Source organism: Etheostoma cragini, chromosome 8 (genome assembly GCF_013103735.1).
Source record: "Etheostoma cragini isolate CJK2018 chromosome 8, CSU_Ecrag_1.0, whole genome shotgun sequence".
Taxonomy (NCBI): domain Eukaryota; kingdom Metazoa; phylum Chordata; class Actinopteri; order Perciformes; family Percidae; genus Etheostoma; species Etheostoma cragini.
The window spans coordinates 6,854,198-6,881,448 of NC_048414.1; positions in this window are offsets into that span (position 1 = coordinate 6,854,198).

The following is a 27,251-nucleotide window of genomic DNA, read 5'->3' on the forward strand; positions in this document are numbered from 1 at the left end:
ACAGACCTCAACATGGGGCAGACATCACTGGAAAAAGAGGCTGGTAGACCGGTATCTGGGTGATAAAGAGGCTTTCTGGGAAAAATAAATTAGATTCAATGAATGCAACTGTTGAGATGACCTTTTGAATAGTCCCAAAGGATAAGCCCACACAGAGTGTGATTTGGGGATGAGTAATTGAGGGAAGTAATATTGGGTAACTGTGGCCTATGGAAAATGGTTTTAGTTTATAAACAGGGGAAAGGATAGAAAGAATGCCAATTACTAATTTCACTGGTGGAGATTTCCGGTCAGCTGATGAACTATGAAAGCTTTAAAGGTTCATGGCAGTATAAGTGGATTTGTTTGAATGATTTTGAGCAACATTCATCATTCAAATGAAAAGTATGCATAAAGTAATATTTTGCATGTGTGAATGATTATGATGAATAATACTGGTCAGATTTTGCTAAGATTTAAAGGTAAACAGGAGGATTATCTCATCTCATAGCCCTTAATTTGCCTCCTTGAGTCCACCACTTGCCTCCCTTCCACCCGTCTTAGTCCCTTCCACCGAGGAGGCACAATAGAGACGCGAGGAACAGCAAATGTGTTTTAGCAGGAAGTGACGTCCTTTCCTCTGAAGCATTACACAAATTGTCAGCTGTTTGTGTGGAGCAAGCAACTCCTTTAGCTAAATGGCTTTCGGGAAGGCTGCTCTGGTGTATCCTCGCCTATAGCTCCTCGATGATCGCTCCTTTATGCATGCTCCTAGGTCCTCAGGGCAGAAATAAGAGTTTTGAGACAGCCTTCACCACGGAGGGACAGAACAACTTCCGGTTCCACCGAGGAGTCAAGGAGCTACCGTACAAGGGCCATGAGATGCAGCCCATGAGTCTACACCTACTGTATGCTAGCAGCTAATGTACGCATGCTAACACGTTCACAATGACAATGCTAGCACGCTGATGTTTTGCAGGTATGTTTACCACATTCCCCATCTTAACGCTCGCATCAGCTGTGCCTTATTGTTTAGACGTCGGACCTTTAAGTTCCCCTAGCAGCTCTGATAAACATGTCAATATATTTTGACAATCAGGACTCCCAGTCCATGCCCTCTGTTCACACAAAATTGTCAGCTTTTGTTGTTTGCTTTGCCATGTTTTGTTTTGCGCTACTAGCGAGAGAAGTACAAGGAAGGAAAGTTCTACGCAGGCGCTTGGACTTGGTGGTGTTGTGTGGCAGTGCTTCACACTACCACCTAGCCGCCTGGTGTGCATACTACATTGAAGATCACACACTTTTGCTCCACCATATGCTCACAGATTTCCCTACCAAAACACTTGTCTGCACGCAGAATAAAAAGTGAGAATGCAGCACCATTTTTTCGTTTCTCTTCATATCGTTTCCATCTAAACAGCCTTAGTTTATAGCACTAAACACAAAGTACAGCTGATGGGAATGCCATTTGATATAAATGTTTGTTTGAGACATGTTTGGATCTTTAAGGTCAGCCATAGCAATAATGTACTCTGCTTCTCTCTACCTAAACCTTTCATTACCCTTTTGTAACACTTCCTACTGCCATTTTACATTTGAATCCTTAACTGCCCTTTCAACATCTGTAACTGCGGTTTTAGCGTCTGTCAGTCCAACATAATGTTTGACATCCAGAAGAGGCTCTTTTTGGGAGTCTGTTTAACCTGTTGGTGTGGATGGCTGGGGAACACCTCGCAAAAGGATTGGCGTGTGATGTTTAGATATTGTTTTTGTTCTCCCTGTTCACGAACCCTCCTTTTACTTGAGAGCATGGTGGGTGATTGACAGGCGAGAATGTTTCTGCGGGTCACGAGGCGTGCAATCCTGAGGGTATAGGACCCAGTTTCATGTCTGGAGATGCAGGTTGACACTCAAGTCTAATGCTTCCTAGTGACAGAGTGGTTTATTATCACAGGGTGGGGCCTAGGGGGGAGCACATAAGAACATGGGCCTAATCAATCAGTTACCCTTTCCCTTTTCTGAACTGTGGCACAGAGATGAATACATCATAAATATGTTATCATTAAACATATCAAGGTTTTAATTTAATACCCCTTATCTTCAAAATAAGATACTTGCTAAGGGTCACTTTGTTGTTTAAAGTTTTCCATTCCTTTGAAATTCAACACGATATAGGCATTACAATATTTAATGCTATATCACCATCACTCATTCAAACTCTGCTTTTAGTTCTTTCACATTTAAAAAAGTTTATTAGATTAAAAAAATGTGTCTCTTAAAAGCATCTGTTATCTAAATATGTCAAACTTGACATGCACGTTCCCTTCCTTAAAAGTTTAAAGAGAGCCGAGGCATCTTATCCATCCCAAGATCTTCCTCAAGCCCTGTTCAAACACAAGAGTTGTTTTTTTGATTTGCTGCTTTGTTAAGATCCGGCCTTAAACGAGCAGGGTGTCCAGATGAGGGGACTTTTTCCACAAGCTCACTGAATGCATGTATTTAAGTCATTTTTACCAAGCCAGTGGTTTTCTTTACATCCTTGAAATAGAGCTTTATGAGGTTATTTTTGGGCCATGTGTGAACATAAATCCAGCTCGTGGGTTCTGTTTTATGCCTCACAGGCTACGCATGTTTAAAGGGAAGTCCAGGCCATCTTTAAACACTGTTGTAGGCTAATTAAGGGATTATGTATCCCAGAGATGACCCCTCCAGGCTCGGTCTTCTCTGTCACCCAAACCCCTACAATGTTGAAAATACTTCCACTGCATTACTTAGAGCAGAAAGTTAACTCATGCATAGTTTTATACCAAGGGTTAACCCTTAGCTATAAACTTAAACAGGTAAATTATATGTCTCCAAAATTACAGTCTTTATGAAGCTTTGATTTTACGCACTGCAAGATGACCACAGTGAGTAATACAACAATGAGAGCTACGTTCTAGTGAGCTGTATGTAGTAATGCAGTAGAAGAAGAATATAATGACTGCCTAGACATACATTATTGACTTTGTTCCGTTTTGTTTAGATATTTGAATGAATGACCTGCAGCCTGGGAGTTACTGTAGTGACTCAAAGTCAGTAAACGCCCCTGCAAGACAGTACCTTCTAAGCCTACTGCAGCACATTGACCCCAGCCCTTTATGACAAATGTATAACCACTGAAAATGTAATTGTAGCACATATACAATACAAGAACTCCCTGTTGAGTTTGTTTCTGTCTTCAGTGACCAGTGACATTATCCCACACTAGCGTCCTGAAATCTTGTATTTTATATTTTGTATTGTTTTCAACTGCTCTTTAATGCTTTGTCGTAAAGCACTTTGAACTGACCTGTTAGTGAAATGTTCTTTACAAGTAAAGCTGCCTTGCATTGCCTTCAACTAGTGACATTTTGCATTTTATTTCAACAAGATCTTGAAATGGTTTCACCTTAAACAACATATGTAACATCCTTATGTGTGATTTATTTAGTTTATTACGGTAGCTGATAATATATTTATTTTTTAGCGAGGAAGCAATGTTGTGGCCAAAGCGAAATTGCTGGTCTATGTACAGCATTTGTTTAAAAAATATATATATTAAAAGGTCAAATTTCTGTACCTTGCTGAGATTACTGGCTTTGAAAAAAACACACCTTTAGGCCCCTAGCTACTACTTTGCCCTCACACCCTAACCATTCCCAACTGCAAGAGTGTTTAATTTGTTTCTATGGTTGCTGATTGGGTATGCTTAATGCACCTCTGAAAGTTAAATTTTAACGTGTGATATATATTTTTTTTATAATACGGTTTCCACTCCCTATCACCACGTAAACCTAAATTGATTACCATGACCTCCAAATTCTTTTCTCAGGCTCACCTTTCCTTGCTGTCATTCATCTCCTCAGAAGACACGATATGAACAATACCATCAATCCCAAGCTAGGGCTTGTTTTACACCCAGTGAGATCACTACTTTCTGCACATATACAAGGACATGCTAACAACCGCAGTAACTCACTGACTCTTTGTACTGTCCACACCCACAAATGCTGTGCTACAGCAAAGGTAGATGATCTGTCAAACAAAGCATTTGCATGTCATGTACCTTTCTTAACCTCTTCACATTTTCCCCTTAAGTGCTATGATGACAGTACATTATTCAACCAACGGGGAAGCTGAAGATGTTTTTTTAAGGATACCTTAGAGGAACAAAATGAGGAAAAAGAAAAGCTTTGTTCTGAAGCTGAACATATAGATGATGCAATGAAAGTTCGGAACAAGATTTAGCAAGGATCTGCAGCATTTTTTTTAGATACCACTCAGTCAAATTGCATCTTACTTGGATGAAAAGATTACACTAACATGTATTTTAAGGTGAATCTCAAAATAGGGGAGGTGGGAATGAAAATTTGTAACACTGTTTAATTGGACATACAAAGAGGATTGGATATGACAGGTTGAAACATTGACTAAAAGAGTGGAATACAAATAAAGACTTACTTTAACAGATTTCCTACAAAACATTATTTATTCCGATTTGCCTTCGGATGTTGAAATAAGCTGAATATTCTACATACAATATTTAGAAAATGTCTTGATAGAAAGATGATGATATTATTAATATTATTATTAAACTGGTCAATAATGACAACTCTTTGTGTAAACAAAGAGTTGTCATTATTGACAAGTTTAATGACCAACTACACCCTCACTGATACTATAAAGTAATTGTTACTAACAATTAAACAATTAGTTGTCCCATATAGAATTAGCTGTCCCATAAAAGATCCCGCAAATAACACAAACAAGCCAAATTTCACTTATTTCTGTTCTCTCTTATCTTGTTATCTATGTCCACAGTATTGTGCCTTGAACTCTGTACCATTATATAACCCCAGATGGTTCTCTGGCGCCTCTGCTCATCTGTAACATGTTCATGAGTCCAGCCGGCATACACAGCAGAGCTTGCCAACGGGCCTTTGATCTCTTTCCCATCCTGGGCCTCCTCAAAAGTTTGAGCCTCCTAAAGCTTGTCCAGCCTAGATGCATCAAGCTGGATCTCCTCCAGGTCTGATGGGGAATGAAACACTACTGATCTAATGCACTGCATCTATGCAAACAATGTGTCACCACAGGGATAAGCAAAGGCACTTGTGTGGGCCTCTCAGGTAGAGCTGCAAGCATGAGCGCTTGTACAGTGCAGGTCCGAGTGTTGTCTCCTTCTGTAGGCCCCCGGTCCGAAGGAATGCCAGTAGCTGCCAGCTCCTTTCACAGCCTATCACATTTTGACTTCCAGTAGTTCACTCCAAAAGCAGAAGAACCCTTATATCTGTGCCATATGCTACACCATTGGTTCCCAAACTGGGGTGCCCGAAGTGACGTAGGGGTTATGCAAAAAAACAAATCGTACAAGAATGTGGTAGCTGGAAGTTAAATGTCTGATACGGTGTGGGACTGTAAACAGTTGGGCAAGCACTGTGCTACACTGTGCATACCCAGATGTTAAGCAAGGTGTAATTGGGGTTTGGCTATTTGCCTAAGGGCCTTAATGATAAGACATTTGTGAGATCCATTTAGCTGTGTTGATATATGTTTACATAAAATACCTGCCAAGTGGTAAAAAGAGAGGTAAACTTAGTGGATTATAATATGTATATATACAACTGTGTCTTTTTATAGGCATATGTGTGTGTAGTACACAAGCAAATACAGACATACACATCTGCATATATGCACAGATGTGTTTATGTGATCCAGGGGGTAAAGGACAGTAAAATATTGTGTTGGCTTTACTCTGTTATGCTCTTGTTGTGAGTCTCAGTGAGAGGAGGTTGGCTTGACTCTCTTGTTTTGGATAATTGTACGCTACCGAGGTCTGTGGTCCTCTTCTCTGTCTCCCTGTGGCCTAGGCTGCAAGAGCCATATTTAGGTTGCACGTCCTCATCCTATCCTGTCTCATCCCCATCCTATGCGACCCACCCCCACAACACAGTCGGGGGCAGATGAAGTGACTGCACATGATCCAAAGGCCAGACTAGAAGGTGTCTTAGGAAACTGCTCTTACCACTACTACTTCAAGACTTGTCTTGACATCTCAGTAGTGTTCAGGATCTTTGTTTTTGACTTTGTGGACTTAAAGTTGCATGATTTGGTTACATAAATGTTTTTTAAGGAATTTATGGAACCGAAAATATTTTAAATCAGGCTCTAGCTGTACTCGTGTTTTATTTTTGCAGGTTGTGCTCTACTTTCCTGTGGTATTATAGGGCAGTGCAGTGTGTTTATGAAATGAGAGTAGGTCGTACTTTAGATGGTGTAACTTGAGTGCAACTTACGTTCTGTGCTATGTAGGCCTACTTGTCTAGAATTTCTATTTAATGAAAAGCATAAACTGAGATTGTATAATTTTGAATATTTAAGAAATAAGTACTAACATGGAGTTGCTAGACGTTCAAATAGCGCTGAGGAAAAGAAAATATTGCAAAGGGTTGCACATGCTGGTGAGTGTTGCTTCAGGTTTCAGTGAGACAATGAGTACAATCCAGGAAGGCTGGTTTGAGTTGTAGAGCCATATGTTTGAAGGAACATCAAAGACTGCATAGTAAACACAATGCTATGAGAAAGGACATGTCAAATCTGGAAAGTTATAGTGGCAATCATTCTATCCCTCATACCAAAAATAAATGTAAGTAAACAGATATAACATAGATCAACAGTATGTTGTTCAACATTCCGACCTATGTAAACCATGGTTAACTGCTACTACAAAGAAGCTGCTCTGAACAGCTACACTCAAAGGGGAAATATAACTGTGCAGACTTACCACAAAGGCATTTGTTGCGTTGCAGTCATTATTTGTGTAGTGTAATATGTACCTAAGACAAGTGACTACCGGTAGCTCCTTCTCACATGTTTTGGCTTTGTCCAGTGCAGGTTAAACATTCTCTTTCACACAGAACCTGAATGTTGTCCGCCTGTTGGCCCTCATTTATCAATTTAACATAGACACCAGCGTAGAAATCATCTTGGGATTCATGAAAATTTGGTATCAAACCAATCGGAGCAAAGAAGGGTCGTACATTGATAAATGCAACTGCCACAAATTATCTTAATTTAAATATCACGTCCCAATATATTATTGGTTTCGAGGCCCCGCCCCTACAATTTCAACATGTTGAGACGTAATCCAGCTTAGAAGTGGCATTTTTCAGAGGTGGAGATTAAAACCCTGATCTATCCAGTTCATTGCAGTAACAGGTGTGCTGTTTGGCAGCCTAAAACTGGAAATGAAGGCTGTAGCAAGAATGCGCAATGGAAAGAGATCACTGATGCGGTCAACAGTGTTGCCTTGTAAATCGGACTCCAGCTAAAGTTTATTTAATTTATACATCCTTGACATATGTATGCTATACTCTTAACAGTAATATACAGGCTTATATTGAAATCTTGGGCCTACATGTAGGTGTAACTATATTAAAATAAACACACAGTAGCAGAGTTTATGCAGTGTTTCTTATTTTACACGTTTTTGTCATGAGTCAGAGCCAGGCAACCGTGAGCTGTGAGGGAGAGCGTGTGTCCTCCCCCCCCACCCCCCTCCCGTGCTGGACCACCCCCCCGACCCCGTCTCCTGACAGCAGAGAGGCTGCAAAAAAAAGCCGAAATATATTGGTCAATGGCAGAAAGAAATCGTTCACTTGTGGCAATTAGCGACACTTTAAAAGACAAACCAAAACCTGAAAAATAAATATATAAAAAATAAAAATATAACTGCAAGTGCCGATTCGTCATTCAATTTTTATAGTGACATAAAAGTAATTTCACAGATGTGGTCCAACATCGTTATAAAACATATCCTGCAAGCATTGTAACGATTGGACAAACAGTGCACTTTGTTTAAAATGCCTAAAACTGACTTGTCAAGAACAGTTATTATCAATTCAGAGTGATATGTAACTCAGTCCAGCTCAGGGCAGACTTGCGGTGTATGTGTGAGGTCATTATGTAGACATATCCTGGAAGTTTTGTGTTGATTGGACAAACATTTAGTCATTTATAGCCTGTATATAGCCATGTATAGCGCTATATCACCTGCAGTTTGTTTGCATTTATAGCGCCCCCTGGTGTTCAATTTGAATTCTTCTTTACGGGCGTGGTTCAGGTACTCATGAGGACATATCCTGAGAGATTTGTGATGATTGGACAATGAATATGTGAATTATGGTATAATGTGTGTAATGCCACTCACCTATCTTGTTCTTGCAGTACCCCCTAGTGGTGCATGTATATTAAACTGTTTGGGTATGTCTGGGGCACTTACCTGAACATACCCTGTGAGTTTTGTGATGATTGGCGTTACAAATGCTGATTTGTGTTAATTTATTTTGAGAGCCACGCCCCTTTCAAATTTCCCTGATAAATAACTTGAAAAGTAATTGAGATATGGACTTGCTTTATACAACTTGTAATAAGCTTGATTGACTGATGATTCACTGAAAATCTGGTGGCAAACGTGGCTACGGTGTGGGAGAAGATCTCAAAAATGTGTTTTTTCAAAAAAGTAAATCGGACTTACGCTGTGGGGGGCGTGGCCTTTTAAAGTTTAAATTTTGAAGCCTTAATTACAGCATCACCATGTGGCCAATTGGGTTCATAGTTAAGTAGAAGCACATGCACACAATTTCCAATTGTTCCCCTAAGTTCCATGTTTCTAGCTCATTCCAACTCACGGGAATCTGAATTTGCGGGCCACGAGAATGAGAACAATGGTGTCAGATGCCTCTTATTACAATATACTAATATATACTACTATACGTCTCCATACGTTGTCTTTTTTTGATGAGGTTTTGTATGTCTATCATAACATGAGCATAGGAAAAGGGTCTCTCCATCTCTTTTATTAACTTATAAAATATATCTATCCAGAGGCACAAAACTCTAGCTTCAGGGAATGCGACTGAAAAAACAAGACCTGTTCATGCTTCACTTAACCACTGTTCTCTTTACACTGCAGTGTGTTTTTCAGGTCATTCATAAGTCATGAAGATGGATATCGAAGCCACTGTTTATGAACTGTCAGTCATGTGAAGTCGTAGCTTAACTACAGCTACTATGCTTAAAATCTAAATCTGTAAGTCATCCATCCAGTAGATTCTTGCGGGGCTACGATGTGGTGTGTGCTGCAGTGTTATGATGCATGGCTCTCGAGCCACTGCTTGCATCAACTCGTATGCTTGTCTCCTGCGGCAAATGATAGTAGGAGCAGGTGTTACTGCAAGCAAAGGCCAATGGGAGAACTTTTGACTTCTCTGGCTCAATTTCTGTTTTTCTTTTCTCTCACTCACTCTTTCCTTCTCTCTCACACACGCTCACAGAAAAACTCTTTGGCCTTCTAGTATAGTCACCCAGCGAATAATCTATTGCTGTTGGGCTTAGATTCCAGTCATTATCTGCTGAAATCACCCATTTGACGCACGTACATGTTTTATAGCTAGAGGGCTAAACTCATATTTTTCTTTACCTATAGACTCTTAATCATTCTGCAACCCATTTTCTTCCCTCTCCTTAAATGGACCCTGTTATAAAGAGTTCTTTGAGTATATGCTGATCTGACATTGTACCTGTAAGAAGTGACTTAATAAGCTCAGAATCATTATGTCACCTTCAGGCTGTTATCCATAGAAGCACCTTCATGTGTTGGTGTATATTTAGACTCTGTAGACTGACTGTAGAGCAGGTGTTGTATCAGTATTAAACTGGGAGAAATGCTCTCAGACAAGTAGGTGCTCTAGACACCAATAGACATATAAGATTGGCATATTATGGTTTTTTTGGGGGTCTAACGAGGTGACAGAAGAAAACAGGCGTTTTCAGAAGAAAACAGACTAAGGTATCAAATGTGACTCAAACAGGGAGGTTAGTCTTTCGATAAGAAGCCAAACAATGCTTGTTTTATCATTAAGAATGTTACATTCACTGACATATTTCAAGAACCCAAGCCAGGCTTATACATTTTCCAGTGATTTCATTTCATCGCTTTTACAGGAATGTATTTCTACATTGTGCCGTTGTACTGCAAACCTTACTGGTGAAGACTAAATGACTTTACTTGTTGTGAATGTTTCCAAACCTCAACTTTGTGAAATAACAACCCACCGTTTTCCCTTTTTTTCCCAATCACCACCATCATCCTTTATATTCCTTGTCATTAAATTCCACATGTAACTTGGACAAGAGACCAGTAGGTTTGCTTGCAGTTTTTAGCCACTCTCAATGAATGGTGTAAGCACTGTGTAAGCATCCAATGAGAGCCAAGTTACAGCTCTTCTGGTACTAACTAGCCTACTGTACATAGGTCTAGAGATCAACCACCCACATTTTGAATGGCTCAGGTTTCGGGAGAGATTTTTTCCCCATTCAGTACCTCCATTGATGTTTTAATAAATGCTTATAAAAAGAGGTTTCAGTCTGGAACCAAGCAGCTGGTACAGCTACCAGCTACACCAACCAGCTAGGAGATGAATCATGACCATGTTTGATTTGGCGCAAGATCATTTTCAATAATAACCGCGAGCTCCACCAATGAGAGATGTCGCTGTTATGCTTAGGATTGTGGGTAGTGTTGTACATAAATAAAAGATGTTTTTCTTAAAACAAGGTTATTATCATACAGACTTGTGGCTTCTACACGGGCATAAATCTCTGTTTCACAATCTTGTAGCTCATGGTAAGTCTACCTTTTAATGGTTTTGACTTTATGGCTACTAATCCAAATCATGGATTATTATTATGGAGAAAATGAATGGGACTTTTACTTCCAGAACCACATTGTAGAGCTCCATACAAATTCGTATGCATAACGTATTTACATTTGGATATCCTGGCATGCAGGCAAACAGACAAACACTCAAACCATAAAGACTGACAGACACAAACTGTACTATACATGCAGACATTTGGGAGACTGGCCTAAACAGTTGTTAGGTCTTAGCAAATTAGGATCCATGACAGAGCTGAAACCTTCTTTTGAAATTATTCTGAATGAGAGGAGAGAGAAAGAGGACAAGAGGGAATTTGGAAGACTGGGGGAGTGAGTATGGTATGACCATCCAGCAGAGAAAGGGAAGCGGTGCCAGAATCTCAAAGACTATGACTCATAGGTCAAGGTACGTGTGACTGTAAACAAAATGTTTTCTCATAAAGCACTGAATCACATGCTCGCACATACCCTGCTCTGCTTTTCTGTTATCAATCCAGTCACTTATTCCAGTAGTATTAATCTCCCAGTGAGTGTGAGAGAGATCAGCAGTGGGTCAGAATTGAAGCAAGGGTTAACAAAGCATATGGAGTTAACAAACAGTGGAGTAAGGAGAAAGGGAGTTTGTGTGAACAAAGTTAGGCACGTTGAGGATGCAGCTGATAACCATCGTTGTGATATGTGTGTTGGGATCAGGATCATCATGTTGGCACTTAATGTATTCTAAAAATGTATTCTGGTTTTCCCGTACAAACTCTCAACAGGACTGATATCTGTTGTGAAAACTTGTATTTCAGGGTCATAATTAGGTTGTCAGTACTGCTGATCTCTTGATCAAGTTAGATGGCTGAAGATCTGGACTGGATATACTCTTCTTCTCTTGACCCTGTAACCTTTTTCTCTAGAAGAATAAATTAAGAGAACATACAGCAATAATGATGATGAGGATATTCTTGTGAATTGAGGACAAGCTGGACTTTTGGTAAAGTCTGACAGCTTTCCTCAAAGTCACATCAGTCTTCTCTTTGCACCCTCTTCCTTTCCTTCATGATCCCCGGGGGGACTTCCAATAGGTTAGTGGACACACCTGCCAGCCAATATGCATAGTGCATTCCTCACATTCTGGAAAGACAGCGTCAAGCCTATTAACGTGAAAAGTGTGTGTGCACGCGTGTGTTGCAGCTGGGAAGGCCATATTACACAATGTCACATGCCGCGGTCAGGCATCCACAAGCTGACCTGTGCATTTCACCGAATCATCTATTAAATAACTTCAGTAGACCATAGATTTATAGTCTCAGTTTAACGGTTCCTGAAACCAGACGACAGTTGAAACAGAATGGACTCCAAAAGGATTCTGTTACTGAGATAGAGAGACCTATAGACAAACAGACTACACCAGGGAAAGTGCAAACTAGAGAAATATTTTCACGAGAGAAAGAAACTGAAAAAGTGAGAGAAAGCAAAAATTTAAAAAGAGATAGTAGTTACTTTTCTGATCTCATGAATCTCGGAAAAAAGGGGGTTCTAGGAAAACTTTCAAAGCTGCTGTGGTAAAGAGGAACACAAGAAAAAAGCCTGGTAAAGAGAAATCAATGGAACCAGCTTAGTGGTGAGAAAGTAAGAGTTTTGTGGAGTAAAGTGTTCTTATCTTTTCTCTCCTGAGGTTTTTTTTGGAAGCTTCTCTCATCAGTCTGAGCAGGACTGAGTTGTCCCTCTCTCCCTCCCTCCCTCCCTCTCTCCCTCCCTCCGTTTTCTCTCTGCCTTAGTTCACTGCAGTAGAGCGTAACTAGAGCCACGCGATGACTACAGGTTGAGAAGTGAGTGAGAGAAAGGGAGAGAGAGATTAAGGAGAGGAAAGACTCAAACCTCACACATTGGAGTTTGGAGTCCTTTTGCAGCCCACAAAGGTGAGGTGAGACTATCCTACCAGTTTTTGAGCTTTCCCTCTGCATGACTGTGCATTTGTGTGCATGTCTATTTGTGTATCTACATTTAAACATGTGTGTGGGTGAGAGAGTACAACCATGATTATGGTTGAATTGAATTAGAGCATTGAGCAAGCGGCTGCATGTACTGGATCTGTTTGAGTCGAGTTTTTTTTTTTTTTTTTTTTTTTTTAAATCCACCTCGTTGAAGGCTTCCATTTACATTTCGGTGTTTAAACAATCCTCATGTCAGTGATCAGACTTTGAAGCATGTGTGACAGGTTTGCCTTTCCAAGATCACAGTTTGGTGTGTCTATGAATCAACCTGTGACGTGGAGCAAAAGTCACTGCACACTGGTGCACATGTATGTATATGCACGTGTGTTTGTTTCTCTATGACTTAGCTTAGATTTGTTTTCCTTAGAGATCAGTGAACAACAACGGATTGTTGAGCTGTGGCAGCAGCACACACCTGGTGAAGGGCAGAAAGTCAGGCAGGGAGCCAAAAACTCATCTGGCCACAATATGGGCTGCTGTCACATTTAGAAAATGCTGGATTCCTTTTGTAAAATATTTTTATTTGCAACAGACATCAGATGTTGTCACAGTGATGGGAAGCAGAAAACAGATCAGAACTTAATTAACTTTTAAATGCCAAGAAGTAGCTGCAGGGGTGGTATTGTCCTGCCCATACCTAGTTTGCTTGTACATGCTGTTACAATATATTCACACATTTCTTCTCTTCTCTGTTTCTCATTCAACCTCAGATTAATCCATATGTGAGTTGTGATTATCTTTCATTGCTTCCAGCCCACTGGTGACAGCTCACAGCTAGGAGCTTCCAGGGTAAGGCTGAGGGACGTAAGGGTGGGGCTCAGTTAGAGCAGATAGAAAGGTCACCCTGGAATGTTGAAGATTTCCCCACAGCGATGCTTCTGCAGTGAATACACCCAGCTCCCACCCTGTGTGCCCCCACCCAATCTTTGTTCCCTCACCTCCCACCAGGCAATCAAATTCCTTTCCCCTCCTTCCCTACACCCCCACTATCCTCCCCTGCCCTGCGACTGGAACCTGCTCAGTCATGCCAGTTTGCCTCCTTGTGCCAGCCTAACTACCACACATATTGATGGTGAAAAATTGTCCTTATAGCTGCCAAGTGTGGCATTCCCCCTGTAAGTGTCATTCTGGATCTTGCCAGGTGTGCCATCAGTATGCCTGAGTTAAGGAGACAACAATATTATTTGAGTCAGAACTAGCCCTGGGGAGTCTTTGTTTTCTGATCTTGAATGTGAGTTAAGGATGAACGACACACGTCCAACAGCAACAAGGCTGATGTATTTGTTTTGGGATGTGTATATTTCACACATTCATTTGATTTATTATTTGTGTTTAAATAATTAGCTAAGATCACGATGTTCCACCCCCAAGGGCAATGGAAAGCTAGGTGTGAGTGTTGACAGGTTGAGCTGTAGTGGCAAGGCTATAAACCTTGTTGTTTTATCTTTTATCTGATCACAGGACATAAATAAAAAAGTTCTTTGTTTAGAGTACATTCAGTCTTTCAGACTGCAGAGCACATCCCACTACCGATCCTGACATCTGTCGCTGCCAAGTTAATCTAAAGCATCCAAACAAACGTGCAATGCCAGCACAATTCAGACTGACTCATTGAGAATGATATTGGCAACACAATTAGAACATCACGGAACAAAATGATCACAGATTGCCAGATTTGTCCATCAGTCAGCAATCCGAATCATGTGCCCATTACAGTATCAAGGGACTAGCCAGGTATTCCCTTGACACTTTTTATAGGTGAACTGATTGATTTATTAGATCGGAGGCGGCAGTGAGGTCAGGAATCCAGGTGTACAACGTTGGGAGCTGAAGGTGCCAGATGCAGATTCTACCGAGAACAATAGGATGGACGAGGGATGTTTGACATAAAGTTAGTGTGCTCTGAAAACGTTGGCTGAGAGAAACAGAAGGCTAAAGGTGTCATTGATAGCCAAGAGAACAAAACGTCAGGCATGTTGGGAAAGAAGTGGGACAGATGGAAAGTGAAGGGTGTGACAGAAGAGAGAGAGCGCAAAGAAGTGAGGGAACGTCCCTGCCCAGCTGTATGACAGCAGTGTTGGCTTGGTACATAGCTATTCAATGGCCCAGTTAATGCTGCTGGAAAAAAGTCATATCAGCGCTGCAGACTTTTTACCTCATATTACCTCTCTTGGTCCTGCTCGTGCCCCTCTATCCCATAGTCCCTCCTCCCTACCTTACAACCTCTGGCGTCCGGTCTGGCAACGGTAGGATTTTTATTAGTCAAACAACATCTGAAACCGGCTGCTTTTCTGAAACACTCTTCTTGACTATTTTTTCTCCTTTTTTCGTTCTAAACTCTCCCTTTGCTTTGCTTTGTTCAACTTTCCTTACAGTTTTTTTCTCTCTGAATTTCACTGATCATCGAAGCTCAACCCATCACAATATGTTAGGAACTCCTCAGTTTTACTTTCAATATTCTAGCCGTCATGATGAAAACCTTTTTGTCAAACTGCCATTTCAAATATGTGATGTGTTTTTAATTTAAACGGCAAGTCAAATCCAGAATAGCACACGCCGGCCTCTTGAATTTGTACGGTCATGTATGCACAGAGCAAGATACACAATGACATCACATGCGAGCCTTCACTTGCTCCACTGCATTTATTAATGCATGCAACGATAGGATGCCGCAATATGCCTTGGGGATTAAATTTAGTCAAACATTGACTAAAACCTCAGCAACAAATACACTGATTCTCTGAGTTGTCAAAGTGTAGTAATCAGGCCATGTCAATGGGTTCACTTAAATAGGACACAGTGGAAATATCTTCTATATGGCCTGTGAATGAACCAAGAAAATATTTATCAAATTCTAGACTTGTAAGTACTTGCTGATAAGTTTTTCACTACCAATTACTGTAATCTGAAGCATGCCAAATGCCATTATGTAGGGAGGCACTGGCCTGTTACAATGTAAATAATATAATACAGTTATAAATTACTTTTTTTAATTAGCACCCAAAAACAGTGAAATATTACATAAATTATTTTTTTTCTAATAGACTTAACAGCCTGTGTATAAAAACATTGGCCTACAATAACAGCCAGAGCCGGGCTTTGGAAGGATAAACAGCTGAAGGCAATTTAGCTCATTGGGTAAAGCAAGGGGCGCTCGGCAGCAGGTTGTGTTTACTCTCTAGCCAAGATGTTGGATGATTAGATGTTTGTTCATGTTTTCCTCACTGATGGACACTGGAGCATCAGGCTCCGCTCAACCAAATATAGTGTTAATCTAGTTAATTGCAGGAAATAAGAAACAAATGGCATTACAACCCACTAACATAGCTGGAGTGCTGGCTTACCATTTCCTTTGAGATAAGTGTTTCTTTTGTGTAGCTGGAGCAAAAGATCTGAATCCATTTACTTTACTCAGGTTCTGGCTGCCTAAATCCATTCAACAATTCAGCAATTTATATCATTAGTTAATACCATCATTTTATAGTTGCTGTTAAGGCTAACCTCAGCTTTTATCAGTTGACATTACATTGTGGATGTGTATACCTGTAGTTTACCAGTGTGTATGAGAAATAATGTTTTTTTCTTTTCTACCCAGCCCTTCAATTCAATTTTCCGGCCATTTGCTCTTATTCAGCTCATCATAAACCTCCCCAGTAATCTCTGTTGGATTTGTTTGTCTCATTGCTTTGGTTTAGAGTATAGATCACTGGTAATACTGTAGAAGGGAAACCAGTTTCATTCCATCCTTTTATGTTCTGGGTACTTTGCATAGCCAAGAATGATTTAAAACAGTTAAGTAACAGTTGAGTTACGAGTGAAAAAAGTTCATCCTCTAAAAAGGAAAATGCTTCTCTAAGTTCAGGGTTGCTTTTGTGTGTCCCGCCCATGTCCATGTCAGCTCAAAGCATGAATAACAAGTCCACCTTTATCTTCTAACATATTGTTAATGATGATGTGATTTCAGAGTCATTCATTATTTCATTTGTTTTAACATATTGACACAGCAAGATAATTTCTGAGTAATAATCTGGCAATGTAAATAGAAAACATGTCAGTGTATGTAAGCCTGAGGCACCTTAGCAGAGAACCATGGGCAGGGTTGGGGGTATGTGGAGATTTAAATGTCCTGTCAACTGCCATCGCTTTCAGCTCTGTTTGAAGACACACACTGAAGACACCTATGTAATGAACAGAAAGTACTGCCTTGACAATCGCAATATAGAACATCCAACAGCACAGTGTTTCATTCGTCTTAGTACTTAGTGTTTAGTTCACAAATAAGTATACAAAAATAGGATTTACCATGTATATATAATCTTTTTAGTCCATATAAGTCAATGTCTTTATTGACTTACCAGAAAACATGCTATATTGAGATATACAGTATATCATCATCGAGATAGGAAATTACCACAGTTTATCTGGATATAAGATTTGGGCAATATCGCCCAGCCCGACACTTCAGATGCTTCAGAAATGCTTCTTCATGTGAGGTTACGGGGGAGAACATTTCCCAGCAGTGAAGTCACATTGGGAGCTCTCTTACTAAGCTGAGATACAGCATGAATGATGAGATGGAAAACATCAACTTTCACATTTTGGCCGCCATCCTAGCCTTTTTTAAAAGGAGTTAAAGAAGAATTCTGGTCAATTCCAACACAAAGCTCTGTTGGTGGTAAATTGGGAGTGCTGTCAGTAGAGAGAAAAATGAAAACAATTGTTGCTGCCTACACCATGTTATCTTACTGCTAGCATTAGCAACCAACTTGGTTAAACAGGGCAAGTTTTAAATGTGTTTTTAGCCTCTAAACATGTTCAAAATGTCATTAAAATTGCCTACCCATCTGCAGTGATTCCTTCTGAGGGAACACAGTGAATCTGACTGCAGTAGATGTGAAAGAAATACATGAAAGTTCTGCTAATTTAGCTTTCTTTAGTTTAAACTGCAAGGAGTGCTTCAGGACCGTCTACAAACTACAAACAGAAAAGAGATACAAGAGATACCTATTTTCAAGTGCTATAGTACAACTAGCAGGAGATACGTTATAACTGAGGTAAGTTTGGAGACACTACCTTATTTAATCATTAAATTGATAGCATCCATATTTTGATTCATTTCTCTTCTTGTTGTAGTTTGCAGACGATCCCCAAGCACTCTAACTGCCATCTCAACACCAGAACTAAACAAAGCTGAAACAGCACAACTTTCATTCATTTTTTGTGCTAACGCTAGCAGGAGGCTAACTTGGTGTAGGCAGCATGAATTGTTTTTCTTTTCTTTTCTACTGACAGCACTCCAAATTTACAAACAACAGAGCTACGTGTTGGAATTCTCCTTTAACTCAAGGGTACGAGGTTAATGCATGGAATGCCCAGGAAGTAATGTTATGTTATGCAATCACTTTGTTTTCATCTTATGTTCATTCATCAGGAATGAATAAGTGAGAGAGAAAAAAGATCTACAGCAAAAAAAGAAAGACAGCATGTAGTGGTATGATCCAACGTTACCGTCTTAAGTGACCTATAGTCTATGATTTAGGCTCAGTGGTGGATCTACAAAATTTTACACGGGGTGGCAAAGGGGTAGCGAGAGATCTTGGCAGGGTGGCAGGGGATGTCAGTCAATGTGAACCCCCATATGTAAACGCACTGCTATGCCTCACCATAACCCGCAACACCCCGCTATGCCCTGTATTGCTACAACTTTTATTTCTAGTCATAGTTCTAATATCTTTATTGTTACTATAATTGCCACCTTTCATCATACCAAATGCTATAATTAGTATGAATCATTATTGTCTATGGGCCCTCTTTTAACAATCTAAGTGCACGGTGTGAAGCGCATGGCGCAAGTGCGTTTAGGGTGTGTCCAAATTTACTTTTGCTAGTTTGACGGTGGAAAAAGGGTCTGTGCACCAGGTGCATGGTTCTAAAGGGTTGTACTTAGTGTCTTTATTAAGTCATAGGTGTGTTTTGGGCGTAACATGCAATGAACCAATCAGAGTATCATCTCCCATTCCCTTATGAAGCCAGGCGTGTTTGTACCTTGGCACATTGCTATTGGGATGTCGTTTTTAATCTTTTCCATGTGTGTGTGTGTGCTGCTGCGCTTCTCTGTGTGTGTAACAAGCATGGTGTGCGCACGCTGTGCACAAGCCTAACAATTCAATGAAATGCTGTGCTGTTGACTTTAGACAAAGTTTTTGTTGGTCAAAAGATAGCATTATGCTAAGAATTCACCTGAACACACCTCCCTGTAAGACCAGCACGTCCATGGGCGCACAGATGGACGCAGGTGCATTTGCTAGTTAAACGTGGGACAGGAAATGAACAACTGCTTTGATCTAAAAATAGCAAAAACACTTGCATCGGGCTTTGCACCACGCTGCGCCGGGTGCAAGCTAGGGCCCTATATGTGTTTATCTATATATCTGTATCTGTGTCCAAACAAATTGCTGTCCACCAAGAACTTGGGTCTGTCTGAGGTTTCTGCCAAAAACAAAGTTTTTCCTCGCACCAAATGCTTGCTCTTGGGGGAATTTTTGGGTCTTTTTAAATTATAGTGTGGTATAGACCTACTATATCTGTAAAGTGTCTTGAGAAGAGTGTACTCTTGTTATGATTTGATACTATGAATACAATTTATTTTTGCTGAAATTGAATTAAATGGCTTGATCATATTTACTGATCCAGACAAATAGAATAGAACGTAGAACAGAATGACTTATATTATCAGTTATTATGATCAAACGAAAGGTCAAACAAATGTTATGCTAGAGAAACTGTAAAATACATTAGCCAATCCATGTATACGTATATCTTTACATATCTAACCCTATAATATTTACAGCCCAAAACTGAAAATGTGCCATTTCACTGAGTGACATAACATGTTATGCTACTGTACTGCAATATATACGGAAGGAGAATATAAACAAACCATTTGGCCCAGGGGTAACTGCAGGCCTCTTCCTCCCTGTCATCTTCATCTGCCTCCTTTTGATCACTCCCTCCCTCTGTCCCTCTCTTCCTTTCCCTTTTCCCTTTCACTTATTTCTGCATCTGTGGTCCTCTCATGCTCTGACCCGCCTGGTCTCTTGAGTTTACTGTCGTCTCCTTTTTCATTTCCCTCCTTCTCTTCCTTCTGTGCTCTACTCAGAATTTTCTTGGCTGGCAATATCCCCATATTTTAGGCTTCATCTAATCTCTCCAGCTACTCTGGCCTGCAAAAGTCAAAATGTGAAAAGCTCTGGTTATCCTTGTATTACATTACACTGTAGGGCACTGTAGCTAATAGGTAGCCAAACAAACATAAAATCAGAAGAGATTCATTACTTGTACATGTGTTTAGACTTGCCTTCTTAATCCCATTGTATTTGTTGTTTTCCCAGTTGGGCAGTAAAAGATGTCACCTGGTTTAATTTGCAGCCTTATTGCCGTGATATGTGAGAGGAAGTGGATTTTATAGTACTCCTTAACTAATCACATACAAATAATTGGTCTCATTAAACATGGTGTAGTGTGTTATAATGTTAACGCCACTACATGGCGATCCTCTGTAAACGTGAAACATGCCAGTTTGTAAAAGCTTGTACTAAGCTGTTCTTGTCTAATCAAGGGGCAAAATGTTCTCACAAATCACAAGGGAGCAATTTGACTTTTGGCTATAGTGATAGACGTGCTGTTGTTGATGCTGACTTGCCTTTAGCATACATTAGATTTATTACAAATTTAACTTTAAATTAAACTTGTGTTTAAACTTGACCTGGGGAAACTAACTTCACCTTCAGAGGCTCGGGGACGGCTCACTTGCTCCAGTCTTTGCCGGGATGCAGGGCCACCACACCGCAGCAGACTCACTGTGCCAGACTGTGTGAACTAAACCTGTTTTAGTCGTGACCCACTCGGTCAGTTGAGTCCTACTTTAATTCAATCTAAAATGAAAACAGCTCCAACCAAACCTGTTTCAACATTGGCTACTACTAGTCCTAGCCATCTTAGCTGCCAAAAGCTTTATACCGTACAATGTCTTAGGCAACAACAACTCCACAAGTCAACTCAGGCGACTGAGTGAGCAGAGAGACAGTTCGAAACAGGTTATTGGAACTTCCCGAGCCGCGGACTCAGTGCAGGAAGTTCGCAGACCATGGGACTCACTCAATAACCCATGAGTCCACTATGGCTATAAATGGATCTGTAGCGGACGAGCGAGGGAAGTCTCTCTCCTTGAAATCAGGGTAAAGCAAATCTACAACAAAAGCTATTCTTTAACTTCTGAAATACATACAATGTTCTACACGTAGCCGAGCTAGGCCTTCTGTAGGTTTGGTGTTATTGATAGCACAATTATGTCATTGTGCTAACCAAGCAACCTTAACCTTCACAACAGAGCCGCTTTAATACACTTATTAGATAATGTTTTCATTCCAGAGCTGTGTGCGTGGTGGAATATAATGTAAACAGAGAGCAGTGTGCCAGAAATTCAATGCGTCATGACGTAGATCTCCTTCAAAGCCAGGCAGATGTTGGAAGTCTCTCTAGTGGACAGAACGTGTAACAACAACCACATGCTTATTGTTGCATTGACAATGCATAAACCCGAGTAGTGTAGTACATATATTAAACAGGCTGCATTTTAGCGTTAAATATTTGAATATTATTCGAATATTAAAACAATTTACAAATGAATTTCAAATTCAAATGCTATTCTAGAGGAAGATTGACAGCTCTAGTGTGTATGAGTACATGTGTAAATGTGTGGGTGTGTGCATGTGTGGACTTGTGGTCGTTGTGCGTGTACGCATGTGTTTGTCACAATAGTAAAAGTCCTTAACTCGTTATGGTGCAGCCCTGTGGTCACATGGACTAGATGAACTCTTTCTCTCTCTCTCACACACACACACACACAGTCGACTCAGAACACCTTGAGGTGACTCCCCATGGCAGGGGGCCCAGTGTGTCACAAAACCACACAGCTGTACATTCCCAGACTCTGAGAGTGGGGTTAGATTAGCAAAGTGGAACACTTACATCTGTAGGCGATGGCTGGGTTTTGTCTGATTGCATCTGTATGTTTGTATGTCTGCAAATAAACAGGGTCTGTGTGACTCATGCCAGCTCGAGTTGTGTGGGAAGGAACACTCAGCATTTTTATTCGATTATGTAAATGTTCTCCAAAGAGCTCTCGTAGGTGGGTATTTTCTCGGTGTGTAAATGACATGTGTGCCACATGCCTATTTTTGCTTGTTTATATTTTGAAGTCTTTACACTGAATGCCTTTTTTGATTCACAGTAAATCATGTATGGTTCAAAATGGCTTAGACAGCTTTATTCCTAACTATGAGGATACTATTAACTATTGACACCACAGATCGTTTGCTCGCTTGCTATTTTGTAAAAACACATTATAAAAGTAGTTTTCAGCCCTAAGAACACACTGTTACAGTGTAGGAGCAGTTTCTGCTCTCATCTACTCTATGAGATGCATATGTGCCAGATTTTTGGGCATGTGATGTAAAAGCTAAATCAGTTATAGTCAGCCGGCCTACTTTTATACTTCAAGACCATTCTTCCTGGTGTAAGTGTTTAGATAAAAGAACTACGTAAATGGAGAGTGTCATCACAGGCTGAGTTTTGTAATTTTTCCACATCACTGCTTAGTTAAAATTTGTCCTATGAAGTGCATATCAAACATGGTCTGCTTTAGCTGCATAGAGACTGTAGATTTAGAAAATGTACCACAGTTGTTTCCAGTGGGATGTTGTGATTATTGGCAATGTGATTGTGGCTTTCAGGCATTCTAATGGGAGTCAATATCACCCATAGCATCAGGCAGAGCTTCTGAGTGTTGAGGAGGGCTATAGTGCACCATAAAAGCAGTACATTCAGCCATATTTGGTTGAAGCTGAAGTGGCTGTTTGGTACATACTGAACATTTGGATGGACAGTGTTACGCTGCATGAGTGGTTAGAGAAGTTTCATTGAACATTTTAATACTTAATTTCTACCACTGCCACCTTTCAAGCTCACAGGACTGTACCCAAAAGATAGATTTTGGGTGGAGTATCACTGTAAGCACATCATGGAAAGAGAATGACAGGCTGCAACATTTAGTTCTAGAGTCTTTTTTTATAAGGATCTCTGTGTGTGTGTGTGTGTGTGTGTGTGTGTGTGTGTGTGTGTGTGTGTGTGTGTTTGTTTGTTTGTTTGTGTGTGTTTGTGTGTGTGTGTGTGTGTGTGTGTGTGTGTGTTAAACATGTGTATGGGGATAGATAGCTTAAGGCCACTGAAGGCAGTGTGTGTGTTATTTTGACCAAGTGTTGAATGTCCATTAAAGTGGTGTTGAATGGATGGTGTGAAGGCTGGTGAGATTGGGCGTACTGGGCACAAGTCTGGTGTTGAAAACCAAGTGAGCAATTTCAAGTCCCTGCTGTACAACTGACCATAAGAGTGTTAAATCCAAGTTTGAAGTGTCAATGATACAGAGGGAAGTAACAGCCGATAGGGCTGGGATGGGGGGATTGAGTAAGCAGGCATGTGCAGCTGAGGAAAAGAGGAACAGGATGCCACCATCTGTTAGCCACATGCACACCCCACAGCAGTCACATAAATCTCAACCGAGCTCAGCAATGTAAGGCTGCATTCCGCCAGGCTAAACGTGCACTGGCTAGCTACCTCAACAGTAATGTGCAGCTCATGTGACAGACAGATCCCAGCCATACATTCAGCATATACTGTAGCCAAAGGGATTAAGACAATTGATAGACCAGGACACTGGATTGTGTATTGAAAACAATTTCTCCAGTGGGGAATTGGATGGGCTGCTGTACATTTATTTATCACCTTGACAGCGTGTAGAGTATTAAGACAGACTTGGTAGAACAGTTATGTAATCTTTTAAAATGTGCTACTGTCACAGTAGATGCATGAATTATAGCTCCTAACTACTGGCTCGAAATCTGTAGGAAAAATACCGCAGCTATGCAATGGTTGATTTAAAAGTTGTTTATAAAGGCAAATTTCTTCTGTTCTTCTGGTGTGGTCCCTTGGCCCTCCACTATACTATGAACAGTGGATGTGCAAATCCACAGGACACACACAGACACACATACACACACACAGAGTTCACCAAGGTTACAGTCAAGCTCAAGCAGGGGGATGTGTGGATGACTTGGGTGTTCATGCACACCCTGTACAGGCTGCAGACTTGCAACGTCCATTCTTTGACTTTGACACGTTGCTGTGCTATAATGCAGGTGTTTATGACAGATTCAGTGTCACTTTCACATCTTATGCCTTTGCCCCTCTGCTATCAAATGTAGTGTGCCATACTCTTTTCTGTTCTCTAATATGAATCACGTATGCATAGCCCATGGATGTGTACTTTGTCATGTAAAAAAAAAAGTATTTCTAAAGAAGTTTTCCTGAAAAAAGCGACGTACTAGTTTCTCATCTCTTTACTATTCACTGTTTGTGTTTTGTAGATAACTACTGTATGTACTGCACTTTAAAAGATATTAGCAGCATGTTATTCTACAGCAATTCATAGTGAATAAGCAGTGCAAAAATCACTGGTTGTGGACTAAATGCACAGACTCAATGCAGTTCTCGGTCTTCCCTAGCTCTTAGCAGTTCAATTCAATTATTTTTCTGCGGGATAATAACAATGCAACGCTGCTTTTGTGATTCTGAGACCGCTGATGTGATTTGTGAGTGTGACCTTTTTACTTCAGCTGCCCTCTGAAGTATCAACATTCAAATAAATTCTCTACCACAACAATTACAAATGATGTTAGATGTGTTTGACATTATTTTGCACTTTGTCACAAACTATGAAATGTCCTTGTTGTGTCTCTGCTGATATCTCATACAGCACCGTGTTGTGGAAATAATGCCTCTGGGGGTAGGAGAGAAGGTTATAAACTTTTCTTTGTAGTATAAATAGGGATTTTTACATGTAAAGTTTGTCTCCATGTTGGACCTTCTGTACCCACTTAAAATGTCAAAGATGTTTAGAATGCTCAAGAAACATGGTCATTAAAAAATCATTGTTTCAATGTTTTGGATACAGACGAATAATTTTGACTTTTTTTGTCCTATTTTATGGAACTTTAAATCGATTAAAACCATTGCTACGGAAGAAATTATATAATAACATAGCAGCTAGAAATGAGTCACCTCTAATTTCAGGTTCCCTTTCAAACCTGCTGTTCAATTATACCGTCCAAGCACTGCGGGCTAATGGTACAATTAAAAGCCCAGCCAATGAAAAGGCTCAAGTCATGCCGTGTGGCAGATGTATAAGGAGGGAAACTCAAGAAACAACATCAGTAACACTGCACCAGAAGCAGGACTTCAACCAATTATTCATCCAGCAATTATCAGCAGAATTGATTGGAGGGTGGCATCCAGTCACAGGCCCTTCTTATGACACATAAACACAGTGACTTGCTACAGTTACTTTAGCATAAGGAAAACCACAAAATAATCCCAGCCCTCGGGTGTGCTGTACGTCCATCATCAGTCCTTCATCAGCATACTTCTGCTATGAGGCCACGAGAACCACAGCCAGGCTGCTTGGCTTATCCTCTGTATATGAAGTCAATGAAGGAACATCCTTTGGACTATAACCGAAGCCTATGAGGAACACTACACAGGGATCATGGATCGGAGGATTTGTTCCGGAGACTATTGATAGACAGCCGATGTACGTATGACACATTTTTCAAATATATTAACAAAAATGGCCACCTGATGAAATCCTCAGCCTGCAAGGTTACTATTGGTCCAGCTGGCTTTGCTCCAATAACAAAGCCAACCAGCTGCCCAGTTAATCTGTGGTTTTAGCTTCTTCCTGCTAACTTAATTCTGGTTTACCTTCAGTTATCAGAGCACACATCAGAAATGCTGTAGCTAGATGCTTCATAGGTGATTTATTGCGCTCGGTATCATTAAGATGTGCTGATAATGCAGCCAGTCACATGCTCAGTCAGCAGCTACAAGACAGAGACAGCTGTGTCTTCCTTAATCCCAACTACTGAAACTGTTGCCAAGCCAGACTAATCACAGCTGGAGCAATCTTGTTCCAATATGATATCAAACAGCTTACACTCAGTACACTCAGAAACCCAGATACATGTTTTAAGATCAGGATATTATCTTGAAAATGGTTAAATAGGAAAAGTCCTCAAGGTTGTTTTGAGCATATCTAAACATATCTAAACAACACTGCACAGCTGGTTGAATCTGTTCCAGCTTTTTTAAGAGCGCCTCCCTAGTAGCAATAGATAGCTACTGGGGGGTTTATAAAACCTATTAAACAACACTTGACATAAAACTTATAAACAAATGAGCAAGAGTGTTTAAATCTTTCCACTATCACTGTGCATAACATGAAACCCACAAGTGAAGGCAGGAGCAAAGTACACATTTCCCTCCACCTTATCAAATACGCTTTTCATAGAAATTACATTATTAGGCATTTTAGGATTTATGAAAAGAAACTCTGTGGAAGAACCAATAGTGACATACTGCTACTGGCTATCCTATATGTGTGCGTCAAGAAGGACAACATTTGTTCATCTCCCCTCTCTTTATGTCCCTGTTTTTTTATCTTCTTCGTCTTTTCATCCTCAGCCAGACGTTTTTAGACATGTAAGATGTAAAACAAAAAATGCAGGAAGGATAAGAAGAAAGAAAGGACAGTTCTAAAGGAATATGGCTCATATTAATCTAGAAATATTGCTTTACCTCATCTGAACTAAATTACTGTTCTGAACTCGCTGTCCTCAGAGAGCAGGCAGAGCGCCACCGGCGGCCCAGATGGGCAAGGAGTGGTCGGCAGATCTGTCACCGTGACCACGGTGAGCACATGAACCCCTGGTTTGTTAAGCTCTGTAGCTTTCCTTTTATACAGCAGATCAAAAGTGTTTCTTTGTTGTTGTTGGGCCCAGATTTTATACTCGGGCGGAGCCTCTCTGGAGGAGAATCCAGAAATTTTGAGACTTTTTCTGTCTTGTCTCTTCCTGTCTTGCTATCTTTGCGGCTTTGTGCATGTGTATTGTTAAGAGGCCAAAGGGACCTCTCAGCAAATGTGAAGATAATGAGAGAGAACTTTTAGTTTATGACAGCATTTGACCAATTATATAGATGATTTAAAGACACAGTTATACTAGTCTATATCCACAATATCCATATAGTCTATATTTGCCGAAAATTCTGACGGATTTCACTCATTTAGGACAAATATCCTTTGTGTTGGCATTGGGATCTCCGGTCGATTCATGAGGACTATAGTTAGCCTTTTCTCAGATCTCTGCAAGGTATATCCAGCTACCTTGACTATCTGTCCAATCTGAGTTTTCTGTTGCACGACTAAAACAACACAACACAATTTCCAACAAAACAAGTTCCTCCTAGGGGCTATTTTGCAGAGGCGTTGTTGCGACGTACGGCACTTTGCGCCACCCAAGACAAGTGTTTGAAATGCCAATAAACCAGAGCATGTTTTTCTCTAATCCCGCATGGACTCGCTAGACCCTCCTCTGCAG